Source organism: Lynx rufus, unplaced genomic scaffold (genome assembly GCF_022079265.1).
Source record: "Lynx rufus isolate CCGP_SWC_20201006 ecotype Redwood Valley unplaced genomic scaffold, mLynRuf1.p SCAF_14, whole genome shotgun sequence".
NCBI lineage: Eukaryota > Metazoa > Chordata > Mammalia > Carnivora > Felidae > Lynx > Lynx rufus.
In genome coordinates, this window is record NW_025814828.1 from 4,302,477 (window position 1) to 4,315,528 (window position 13,052).

The 13,052-nt window shown below is 45.6% G+C and overlaps 1 protein-coding gene across 1 annotated transcript in view; it reads left to right on the forward strand.

The window, feature by feature from the left end:
* The window catches only part of STS (steroid sulfatase), a 156,990-nt gene that overhangs the window by 22,868 nt on the left and 121,070 nt on the right, over positions 1–13,052 (forward strand). The window contains exon 2 of the mRNA XM_047075868.1: positions 12,338–12,464. The gene's annotated coding sequence lies outside the window, so the exon portion shown is untranslated. The remainder of the gene's footprint in view (positions 1–12,337; positions 12,465–13,052) is intronic.

Sequence of the window (13,052 nt, forward strand, 5' to 3'; positions counted from 1 at the left end):
CTCCTGTCCGAACTTGTGTTGAGGAGACGTGCGTTCAGCTGTGGAAGAGCGTTGGCAAAACCTTGGCATATATTATCAGCATTGCTGAGACTTGTTTCTGTCTGCCCTGCAGCTTATTAGGAAAGGCAGGAGCCAAGGTGTCAATAAATGGGACAGGAAGGCCCAGCAACCGGTGGGTCACTGATGGGCAGTTTGTCATGGTTCCAAGGTCGTGAGATGACACCCTCGGGCAGGCCCAGGGCCCAGGCGTCCCATCCCCCTCCATCCTGACGTGGCCCCAGCCGGGCGCTACCTTTTGGTGGCTCGCCTCCCAGCCTTGAAAATCCACGGGGCCGGCATGGGGTCCCTGCATGCACGGGGCCTCCTGGGATGCCTTCCCCTCCTGCCTGTTCCCCAAGCCGGGTCAGCTGCCTTTCTGTTGGCGCCTGGGTTCTTGCATCGGTCTTCTGCTGCTCCCCCTGCAGTGTGTCACCTCTGCCTTGGTCTGGGGACAGAACTACAGGTTCGGACTTCCAGAGGACAGACCCAGGGGACCATCAGCTTACTGTCTTCAAGCCCCAGCTGTATCGGGGCCGTTATGTTGGGGTTTACTGTTCTATTTTAGACCTCACCTCTGACGCCCGTTTCCTCACCCTCAGTACAGTCGCATCCAGCTGACAAATTACGAGATTAGGGACTTTATTAGACATAATAGCATAGAAGTGGCTGAGTGACTAATTACAAATTAGTGCTCCTGGCCACTGCCCAGCCATCAACTAGGAAACGAAACATCTCATGGTGCGGTACGCAGAGTCTATGTGGTACGTCCTTCCGTGTGTGATGGCATCCATCGCAGGGACCGATAACGGTGACCCTGGGGGCCTTCTGTGAAGACGTACAGAAATTCTGTTCGTTCCCACGTGCCTTCGAACATGCCCGCCACTAAGGTTTGTCAAACGGAAATGGTTTTCCTGTGATTTTAAGTCATGCACCTCACATTTGTTTGCATCTTTTAGACTGAATGAACCTTGTGCATAAAATTATACTTGGAGTATAATTACTTCGTCGTGGCTCAAATGGGGACCTAAGGTGGGGGGGGGGCAAACATCATTTTGACCTGTGATAACTAGATATTAGGGATATTTGGAATCATTGAAGTGGCCTTTTTTATATTTTTCGACCAACATAATCGTTACTCGGTGATCTCCTTTGAATCCTACCAATAGTTGGTCTATTCATAGAAGCACTTGTGTTTTAATAAGACTTCTAGGGTTCCCTTTCTTTAACCAAACCTATAGCCTCCTCATGTGGGGATACTGTCCCGAGAGAGTTCTCGCTAACAAAACTGATTATATTCGCACAACTCATGCAGGAACCACGTCTGGTTATCCACAAGGAGACACAGTGGTGCTATTTCCTGGCATGTTTCAAGGACAGAAACTCGTGAATGGAATTTCTCTCAATGCAGATAAAATCCAAAGCTGATGGGTCATTTCTGTCTCAGAATCTCAGTCTCTCTCTCTCTCTGCCGCTCTCTCACTTGCGTTTGCATTCTCAAAAACAAGCATTAAAAAAATTATAAAGAAACTAACCTTGGGGCGTCTGGGTGGCTCAGTTAAGCATCCGATTTCAGCTCAGGTCATGATCTCACGGTTCGTAGGTTCAAGCCCCTCATCAGGCTCTTTGCTGACAGCTCAGAGCCTGGATCCTGCTTCATATTCTGTGTCTCCCTCTCTCTCTCTGCCCTTCCTCTGTTCACACTCTGTCTTCTCTCTCTCAAAAATAAAAAGACATTAAAAGTTTTTTAAAAAAAAAAACTAAAGGAGTTTAATGTTCTAAGTGAATTTTTACAATCCACTCTATTCTTATTTTTCTTGAAATAGTTGGTGAAATACGTGTTCACAGTGTGGAGGCACATTTTCCACGCCATTTAATTCACCCACTTGTACGATTCAGTGGTTTTTATCAGGTTACCAAGCCGTGGGACCTCCTTAAGTCAGTTTTAGAACAGGCTCATCACCCCAGTGAGACCCTTCATGCCTAGTTCCTAATCCCCATTCCTATCCCCTGCCTGAGCAGGTTTTTAAGAAGTCATGTTTTTTTCTATGTTTCATCCCATTTCTTTGAACCCAGGGCGTATGAATATGGCCCTTGGGGCTGTTGACAGTCGTGCAGTTACATCATTCCGCTGCATGACCCTATTATCATTGTCCTAGAAAGACCCAGAACTGAATCGCTGAGGCATGAGGAAATGAGTCCTGTGCATGCTGTATGTGCTATATATCTCCGTGACCCCGCTTGGAATGTTTGCCTTGGTCTTCCTTGTCACGAAATCACGTAAGCCCTCTTCTGCCATTGTTACTGTTTTCTCCTCCTCCTCCTACCTGTTTATTTCCTGAGGAAATGCCTGTGGCCTTCTTTCCTACACTCGGGCCCTTAGGACTGATTTCCCCTTAAGCAGGCCAGCTCACCTGTCAATGAGACTGCCATAATTTGTACGTCTCTGACCGCTATCATTTGAAAAATGGATCATTATTTCAAGAGACACATCTAATAAGAGGGGTAAGGAAAATACAGTGCATATGGGTGCATCACACGGTTGTCAGTTGAACCCAAAACCTGGAATCTGGATATGGGAGCATGCTGGAGAGATTACTTGGGTTAAGAGTTTTCAAGAGCAGCAATCCAAAGTGATATAATTTGGGAATAGACGACAGGCCCCCAGGCCTGGTGTGGACAACAACTAGTGAGTTCTTACCCACAGATAAGATTGGCACAGATGCCTGGTCTATTGGCAATCTGGGACTTCAGCTATTGGACATCTGTTGGGAGTCTTGCCCGACTAAAAGTTTAATATCTTGTAAACTCTTTTCTTTCTGGAAACTTCATCCCGCAGATAAAATATTGCTCTGAAATTGACTGTGATAAACAAGGAAGAATTGCTTGGTGATGTACAAGTGATCATATCCTTGGGTAGAACAGCCCTCCCTCTTTTAAATGTAATGGTAATAGTAAATGACCAACGTACCTTGGCATGGTTCCTGAGGTTTAGAGTCACTTAGACACAAATATAGATGTCCTCTCCTGGCCAGGGACTCTGAAAATGTAATGGCTCGCATGTTAGGATATACTCAAACATGGAAGTCCGCCATTGCACTCACAAAACCATAAGAGATCCAGAGGATGAGGGAAAGCATACGGAATTGAGGAAACCAGCATGGTGGGAACCCCAGGCTCTGAAAGGGAATATTTGCAAGGTCGGGGAAGAGAGAGAGAATCATGCCACGAATGGCTTACCTTTCTCCTAGAAGGTCAGGAAGACCAAAAATCCAAAACAAACTGATTGGAACACTCTCTTGCTGTCTGGTTCCCAGGTCTCCCTTGACTCAGGTTCCGTGCCCTTGGACGGAACTGCACTCCCTCTGTGTCGCACCGTCAGAAGCATAGAAACTTACCACGTTTAGATCACAAGTCCTAAAATGAGGATGTTGGCAGAGCTCCGTGTCTAGGGGAGAAGCTGTTGCCTTACATTTTCCACAGGGCGCCTGCATTCGGAGCCTCGTGTCCCTTCCTCATTTTCTCCACACTGTTCCTTCCCTCCTGGCGTCTCCTTCTCTGACTCTGCCTGACCGCCACCCTCTTATAAAGACTGGACCACTAAATTCTCCTCGTGAAATTAATGTAACACTAGAGTTGACAAACTAAAATTTAGATAAAAATTTGAAACATTAAAAAAAGGAAGAGACCCTTGGGATGACATTGGAGTTGGATCATCTCCCCATCTCGAGATCCTTAGCATCATCATGCTTGCACAGTCCCTTTTCATGTAAGGTGACATAGTCACAGGTTCCTGGGGCTAAGAAAGTGGCCATCCTTGGGTTCCATTGAGAATAGACTTTGATCAGAGTTTTCTGTGGGCGTATCACTTAGCTGTAAATGTGTTCAGGGGTACATTAATAACAACTGCCATTGCTTGCTAAAATGAGATTATTATATAAGTAATGTCCATGTGTCCACTAACAATCAGTGTGCACATGAGCTTTTCCTGCACCAATTTCATACAATAGAGACATTTTTCTCGGGTCAGTGTTCTTGAGCCGACATCTGTGGATGCAAAGAGAGACAAAGGTTGACTCCAGAGTAAACAGATTCATTCCATTAATGAATACCAAGCACTATGTTTATCAGGATGTTCTTGATGACTGGGCATTAACAAAAACATGAAAAGTTCTGTGCTTGCTTTCTTTCTGTCTCTCTCTCTTTTCCATCCCTCCTTCCTTTATCCATCCTTCCTTCCTTTCCTTCTTTCCTTCTTTCTTTCTTTCCTTCTCTCCTTCTCTACCAGAGAAACTGACTCTGTTCCGTGATCTTTCCTTTCGGTGTTTGTTTAATGACTTTTAATGGAGCGTACTTTGGGGGAGTGGGAGCTGTTTTTCTGGAGGCCCAGTGAAGAGAGTTTTGGCTCCTGTGACCTCTCATAATCTTCATGCTCCCGTCACCTGTGGCTGGGGCACCTGAGTCTGTTGGTTTTCCCCTGGCCATTGCCTCTGGTATTATTCTCCTGCATCACGACTTGGTCCTTTCTTTTCTTTGCTGACAGACTTCTCAAGAGTTAGCTCTTTCTGGCAATTGACTTCTGGATTCTTCCCTATTCACTGGCTCTCTGTGGATGGCATAGATGTTCCAACCAGAGTCTCTGAATTCTAAACCCAGCGGGGAATGAAGCAGGAAAAGTCAGTGTTACCGCTTATTAAAATCATTCCTTGACAAGCATAAAGCACTGGAGATTAGTCACCCTTTGCTGTCATGACTGACCAGGGCTCAGCGGGTCCTGGGATGAGGCGAGTGGTGTCAGGTGGACAGCAGAGACCTGGGTTGCGGTGCCCTTTCAGCAGCTCCATGGGTGACATCGGGCAGGCACCCACCCTTCACGGGCTCCATCGACGTCCTTGGTTTTGAACTCCCAACGTAACTGCAGTTCTACAGTCAGTCCCTGGGGGTTGAGCCACGACGCCCATGTTCTCCAAAGCTCCCAGGCTAAAATCTGAGATCCAGTGTCCTGGGTTTACGTCTGACCATAAACCCAGGTGTTAATGTAATGAATGATACTGCACTTTTGGGGAGGGTGGGGTTAGGAATCAAGTACAAGGTGATTTATAAAAGTCTTCACATGAGAGAGCTGGCATGCACCATAAATTCCCCCAGCCACCCAAGATTGATAATTTTACAGTGAAAGCAAGTAATTATGAATCTGCCTCTAAATCACATTTTAAAACCCGCACTCAAAAGTTGACAAACTGTCTCTATAAGTCAGACACTACTTACCAGCCTGTTACCAGCAAGCAAAGCCCAGAACCGGTGCTTTTCACGGCTGTCACGTTTGTCGATGCCCTGATTCACCTGTGCCTGTAGAGAAGGGGATGTTTAACGTGTACCGGGGAAGCCCTTCCTCTTGGAGTCAGAAGGCAAGTGTGTGTACCTATCAAAGAATAAGAGACTCTATTCTACGGTAAAAAACACAGAAGTGGTGTTTGGCCATTTGTGTGTTCAAAGTCCTACATACATTAATTCAATGTATGATCACATTTACCATAAAATGTTGAGATTATAAGACGGGTCTTCCCAATGCTGGGTCCTCGGGGTGAAATGGAATCCCATTTGTGGATGCTGTGCTCATTGAAACAGCAGTTAATAGGGCGAGGTCGGGCCAAGAAAGGGTAAGGATGAAGAGTCACAGACCGTGGTTTAGGAAGGTAACTGTCCAAGAGGCATGAACACGAACAACTGAATGATGTGGCCTCAACGAGGACAGGAATCTGCAAAGGTCTGCTGGTGTGCATGGATGGATGCAGGTCTCTGGCCAGAGGCCCATCAGCCCCTGCCACACACCTGCCCATCACCAGCAGACCCCCTGCAGACCCCCTGCAGACCACGAGCTCACGCAGACATCACACTGTTTCAGGCTTATTGAGTTACCCCTGGGCTTTGAAGCCAGCAGAAGTTTCAGGAACCTTGTTGTCAGGGCTGAGATAGTGTCCTATGAGTTGATGCTGGAGGGATGGCCTCTTAAGAAACAATTATAGGGGGCGCCTGGGTGGCGCAGTCGGTTGAGCGTCTGACTTCAGCTCAGGTCATGATCTCACGGTTTGTGAGTTCGAGCCCCGCGTCAGGCTCTGTGCTGACAGCTCGGAGCCTGGAGCCTGCTTTGGATTCTGTGTCTCCCTCTCTCTCTACCCCTCCCCTGCTCATGCGCTCTCTCTCTCTCTCTCTCTCTCAAAAATGAATAAACTTAAAAAAAAAAGAAACAATTATAATTTATTTTGTCATTCCTTCTGTTTTTTAGGGATCGACTCCACTGTTAATTATAATACTTTCCCCACTTATATCTCGTATAAAAGAATGAGCATTAGTATATCCTTTGAAGGTAACTCAAAGGTCTAGACACCGTCAGTAAGGATATGCAGAAGATCATAGATTAAGTAATTGCTAGTGTTTTGCCCTATGGACTTTGTCCAGCCGGAAAGTTGACGACTGTGTGGGCCTTGCCTTTCATGAGTCAGGTGCCCAGCCGTGCATCTCGTAGTGGGGGCCAGAAGCTGTCAGGAGCTCGCTGAAAGGAAGCCAGGTAAAACTTTGCACCTGTGCGTCCGGTGTCTGCCAGGATCCATCACATCCCTCCAGTGCTGGGGTTCCCCTGAGTGAGTTCTGTCTCTGTGGCCCCACCATCGGATGGCTAGTCCTTCTCGTGAGGTAACGCTAACCGGAAGCTGCATCCGGGCCCCCGGTACAGCTTTTGGAGCTGTGTATCTGACTAGATAGATACACGGATTCTAGCGTTAGCTCTGAGCTTTGACCTCTCCGGTCCTTTTACCTGTAACCCAGGTCACATGTACAATGTAATGATTCAACAGTTCCCTACCTCACCTGGTGCTCATCACAGCAGGTGCCCTCCTTATCCCCGTCACCTATTTCTCCCCCCCCTCCACCCACCTCCCCCCTGGTGACCATCAGTATGTTCTCTGTACTTAAGAGTCTGTTTCTTGGTTTGTCTTTGTCTTTTTTTTTCTGTCTTTATTTGTTTTGTTTCTTAAATTCTACATATGAGTGAAATCATACGGTATTTGTTCTCTGACCGACCTACTTCGTTTAGTCTTAGGAACTGTCTAGCTCCGTCCATGTCATTGCAAATGGCAAGATTTCATTCTTTTTTACGGCCAACTGATACATGATATATGGCTGTGTATAGATACCACAACTTCTTTAACCATCCATCTATTGATAGGTACTTGGGTTGCTTCTATAATTTGACTCTTGCAAATAATGCTGCAGTAAACATAAGGGGGGCATGCGTCTTTTCAAATTACTGTTTTTGTATTCCTTGGGTAAATACCCACTAGGGGAATTACTGCATCATAAAATTCTATTTTTAATTTTTGGAGGAGCCCCCACACTGTTTTCCACAGTGACCGTGCCAGTTTTCATTCCTACCGACACTACAGAAGGGTTCTTTTTTCTCCACATCCTCACCGACACTTGTTGGTTTTGTGTTGATTTTAGCCATTCTGAAAAGTGTAAGCAAAAGCCATTTTGCTTTTGATTTGCATTTCCCTGACGACGAGTGATGTTGAGCATCTTTTCATGTGTCTGTTGGCCATCTCTTCAGAGAAATGTCTGTTCACGTCTTCTGCCCATTTTTTTAAAGTTGGATTATTTGTTTATTTGTACGTTAAGTTGTATAAGTTGTTTATATTTTTTGGATAGTAACCATTGATTGCATATATCATTTGTAAATATCTTCTCTCTTTCAGGAGTTTGTCTTTAAGTTTTGTTGGTTGTTTCCTTTACTGTTTAGAAGTTTTTTTGATGTATTCCCAATAGTTTATTTTTGCTTTTGTTTCCCTTGCCTCAGGAGACATAAGTAGAAAAATGTTGGTATGGCCGATGTCAGACAAATTACTGTCAGTGCTTTCTTGTAGGATTTTTATGGTTTCAGGTCTCACATCTAGGTCCTTAATATATTTTGCATTTATTTTTCTGTATGGCTTAAGAATGTGGTCCAGTCTGGGGACAGCTGGGTGGCTCAGTCGGTTAAGCATCCAACTTCGGCTCAGGTCATGATCTCATAGTTTGTGGGTTTGAGCCCCACATTGGGCTCTGTGCTGACAGCTCAGAGTCCAGAGCCTGCTTCACATTTTGTGTCTCCCTCTCTCTGCTCCTCCCCTACTCGCACTGTGTGTGTCTCTCTCAAAAATAAACAAACATTTAAAAATTAAAAAAAAAAAAAAAGAACCTGGTCCAGTTTCATTCTTTGCGTGTAGTTGTCCAGTTTTCCCAACACCATTTGTTGACGAGACTGTCCTTTTCACATTGCGTATTCTTGCCCCCTTTGTTAAAGATCAATTGACCGTATAATCATGGATTTATTTCTAGGCTCTCTCTTCAGCTCTGTTGATCCAAGTGTCTGTTTTTGTGCCAGTACCATACTGTTTTGATTACTACAACTTTGTAGTATATCTTGAAATCTAGGATTGTGATGCCTCCAATTTTGTTTTTCTTTCCCAAGATTGCTGTGGGTATTCACGGTCTTTTGTGGTTTCATACAGATTTTAGAATTATTTGTTCTAGTTTTGTGAAACATGCTGTTGGTATTTTCATAGGCATTGCATTAAATCTGTAGATTGCTTTGGGTAGTATAGACATTTTAACAGTATTTGTTCTTCCAGTCCATGAGTGTGGAATATCTTTCCATCTGTTTGTTTCATCTTCAGTTTCTTTCATTAATACTGTATAGTTTTTGGAGTACAAGCCTTTCATCTCCTTGTTTAATTCCTAAGTCTTTTATTTTTAGTGCATTTGTAAATGGGATTGTTTTCTTAAGCACCTCGGCTGTTGATTTTTCTGATCAATGACCACTCTTACCTTGCTTTTGCCTGAAGAATTGACACACCTTGGGACCATCAGGCTGAGACTCAAGTCCTCTCTCCCATGGTTTTTGAGGGTTTGCCTAGGATTATAGCTTAGTGGGAATATGGGGCTATTTCATCATATTGTACATGTATTCAGGACTAACGGTCTTATCAGCTCTTGTCTTATGTTGAGTCCCAGGAAATGGTTCTGGGACAAGGTGGGTTTTGGGGGGTGGCGGAGTTCTTAGGATCCACACTTATGAGGATGGTGAGGCAGAGGGAGAAGTTGGGTTGTCATACCCTCACAACAAGACCTCATCCCGTTTGGGAGGGAGCTCTGGAGCTGGTGTGGCTCTCAGAGTTGTCTCACTTTGCATCAAGGAGGGCACACCTTTAGGACCCAGCCATGGGAATCTCGAGGGATGGGGGATGGCATTGCCTTGGGAAAGGCCACTGTCTCTGGCTGAGAGCAATTCCCAAAGACACATTCAGCTGAGCACCATCAGTTGTCGACACAACCAGCAGCTGGCGGGAAGGGTGACCTCTGTCCTCACTTGATGTCAGAGCCCATGCTATGGCATCCGCCAACGCTCTTCTCTTTACCAATTCCTCAACACCATCTTCTGCTCCTTTATGTTCAGAAGATGGTTTTCACTATGGATTTCCAATAGCTTCTTGAAGTCTTTCAGTCAACTTTCTCGGTATTCACACTTGGCTTTCGGTGTTTACTTCTCTACAGAATCTTCTGCTAGCCTATACAAGCAGGTAGGGTTGTCAGCTCATGCACATTTGCCCAGGGCCATCTCAGTCTGAACACTGGAACTCCTCAGTCCCGGACAGACTGGGAAGATTGATCAGCCTTTGGCAAAGCAATCAGCCAGATTTCCACAACCTGCCTTTCCATTTCTTTACCGTCTTCCCATGCCATCTCCTTCTGAGGCATGGCACAACCAGACTTCTTTAATAACCACACTTCTAGGCTACTGCTGGTGACAAATGCTTTCTCTCCTTCCTCTCACTGCTACTCACAGGGTGTCTTGAGTCTTGTTGATGTTTTCCCAGTGCCGTTAAGCCTGATGTCACCACAGAGCCGCCTGGGCCTAGCCAGTATCAGAGGCTGGCAGGTTAACATACCACCTGATGCCTCGAGTCAGTTCACATTGGCTTCTGCTGCCAAATACAGTAAGAAGTTTACAAAAATTTTGTGGTTTCCAGGGCTCGTTGTATCTCAGAATCAAGGGAGAGGGATGGTGGACGTTGATTCCATCCTTACATCCCTGTTGTGGTTCACAGTCTTATACAACTGAATGGGGAGGGAGGGGAGAGTGATGGACAAATGACCAAGTAAATGACAGTTACGGCGATTGTAGGTAAACAGAGACAGGAAGGGGTAATGAAGCATGCTCATGATTTGTGAAGCCACCAACTCGTCAGCGTACAGGTTCACGATAAAACAGCACCCGTAACCTCTTGCTCTTAAATCTTCTTGTTCTGTGACTAGAACTCGGATTATAGTGGTGTCTCAAGAGACTTATGTTCATATAACTTTTCAGAGTAATAGCGGAACCATCACTGGTACATATGTTGTTGCTGTGTATCATTGTTGGAGCAAACTACCTCCCTTATTTTCCTGTCTCTGTGATCATACCCCTTCAGTGATTATTGGACCAGTACCCTACAGTTTCTAAACTTCGATACTTGAGAACATCTCATCCTTTGTGGTGGAGCGCTGGGTGGATGCTTCTCTGTGGTAGGGGCTGTATTGCACATTGTAGGCTATTTAACAGCATCTCTGGACTCTACCCACTAGATGCTAGTAGAACCCACCCAATCATGAGAACCGGAAATGTCTCCAGATACTGCCTAATGATCCCTGTGGGCTGAAATCACTCCTGGCTAAGAACAACTCCACTGCTGTTTTGAGAAATGTCCTCTGACCATGGGCTTTTAGGTTCTCCTGTGCTGTTTTCCTTCTGCAGGTAGGGTTTCTTGTGGCAATACCACTGTGATAGGCATTGTGACTTAATCTCCTTTGACGTGTTTCTTCTTCTTCATTAGTCACCGAGGATAGCAGGTGCAAAGTATCAAACACGGGTCAAAGGGTTTCCGTGCTGTCTCAGCATCTATTTTCTGTAAATAAAAGGGGTGGGCAGCCAAGAGGAAAACACCGACTTGCATCTTCCCTGTTTCGTAAGGGGTGAGGGGTCATCCAGTTGTTCAAATCCATATCCATGTGATCTTTGTCTCGCCAAATAATGTCATGGAGAGTCAGAGGAAGAGATGGCCCTGCGTGGTGGTTCTGTCATCCCAGCAGTGGGAGGTTAAGGATCAATGTTGACAGCACAGCATCCCATTTCCACAAGAATCCAACATGAAATGCCATGCCGGAAGATGCAGGAAGATTGATTACAGTTTCAAATGCCATCTCGGGGGGAAAAAAATAACATTTCTGGGACACTGATTGAACCTGAAAAATTGTTGTTGGAAGCTTAACTTCAGTGAGGCAAGATCTATATGTGCGAAGATCTATAGAATAGTGGTTTTTCTCCAATGTGGTGATCTCTTGTGCATATGACGTATCAAGTGGGATGATACTTCATATTTTACAGCATGAACGATAGACTTATACATTAATTGTTTTAAGGCATACGGTAGTTTTTGTCTAAATGTCCTCAACTCAAAAAAATAAGTATATTCTTCAGTAGATTCAAAGTCATCTTCATAGAGTGTAGGATTCTATACCAGAAGTTGAAAAACTTTTCCTACCAAGGGCCCGATAGTGAACATTTTCAGCATCGCAGGCCAGACAATCTCTTGTGCAGCTACTAAACTCTGTGCTGTAGCCCAGAAGCAGCCACAGATTATAAGGAAGCGAATGCATGTGTCTGTGTTCTAATATCCTTTCGTTGTGGACTCTGAAATGTCAATTTAATATACTCTTCACATTGTGCAAAACATTCTTTTCTCAACCATTTAAGAATGTGAGTAACATTCTTGTTTCGCTATAAAAACAGGTGGGGGACAGTCCTGCGAGCTGCAGTTTGCAATCCAAGTGCTATTTGGAAAATATTTATTGACAGCTTACTACGGCACATGAATGGCCTCTGCTGTCTTGATCCTTAGAGGCTGTGGGACGGACAGATACCAAATAAAAAGAAACCACGTAGATAAGTTATTGGAAATAGTGATAAATGCTCTTCAAGGGAAACAAGATACTATGACAGTTAACCATGGAGGGATCTATTTGCTTTGTATTGGTAATCAGGGGGGGCTTCTCTGAGGTGGTGGCTAGTCAGCTGTGACTTGTAGCTAACCAGGGTTTGGGCAGAGAGTGGAAAGAAGAAACGTGCAGGAAGGGAGATCCTCCCGGCAGGAAAGAGCATGTTCCCCTGCAGTTTTTCACCATGTGCTCATTCAGTGTCTGACTCTTCTTCCTCTGAATGAATTCACAGGATGAGCCTGGTGCCCCTCATCCGTGTCTGCTGAGGGCCCCTCACATCAGTGTGCCTGCACATGATGCTGTCAGGAAGCTCAGATCCTTGAGGACAACTACCCAAGACGGTCTTCCGTTGCTACAGGGTGAGTATAAGAGGTGCCCGCGTACGTCCCTTCCTTCCGAATGGATCACTGCCTGTTCACAAAGTGCTTGCCTCGCCCTGAGCATTGGTAAATCATGCCTGAGTACCCGGTGACTTTAAAATGGTGTTGTGGAGGGTCTGACATGCCGGGGCAACAGGAATGTGGAGCCCACCTGGCCCTTTTGTTCAGAAGGGACTTGGGGGCGCCTGGGTGGCTCAGTCGGCTAAGCGTCTGACTTCAGCTCACGTCATGATCTCGCGGTCCGTGAGTTCGAGCCCCGCGTCGGGCTCTGTGCTGACAGCTCAGAGCCTGGAGCCTGTTTCAGATTCTGTGTCTCCCTCTGTCTCTGACCGTCCCCTGTTCATGCTCTGTGTCTGTCTCAAAAATAAATAAACACTAAAAAATTAAAAAAAAAAAAAAAAGAAGTGACTTTTCCCACGAGAGGTCACATTTGCCAAAGGGCGGCATCCGGGGGTCACACGTGCTTTCTTGGAGAAAAGCGGTACCGCCAAAGAGGGCAGTGTGCACTGATAGGAGAAATACCCGTGATGGAGGGGAGGGAGGAGGGGGGAAGGAAAGAGCACCTCA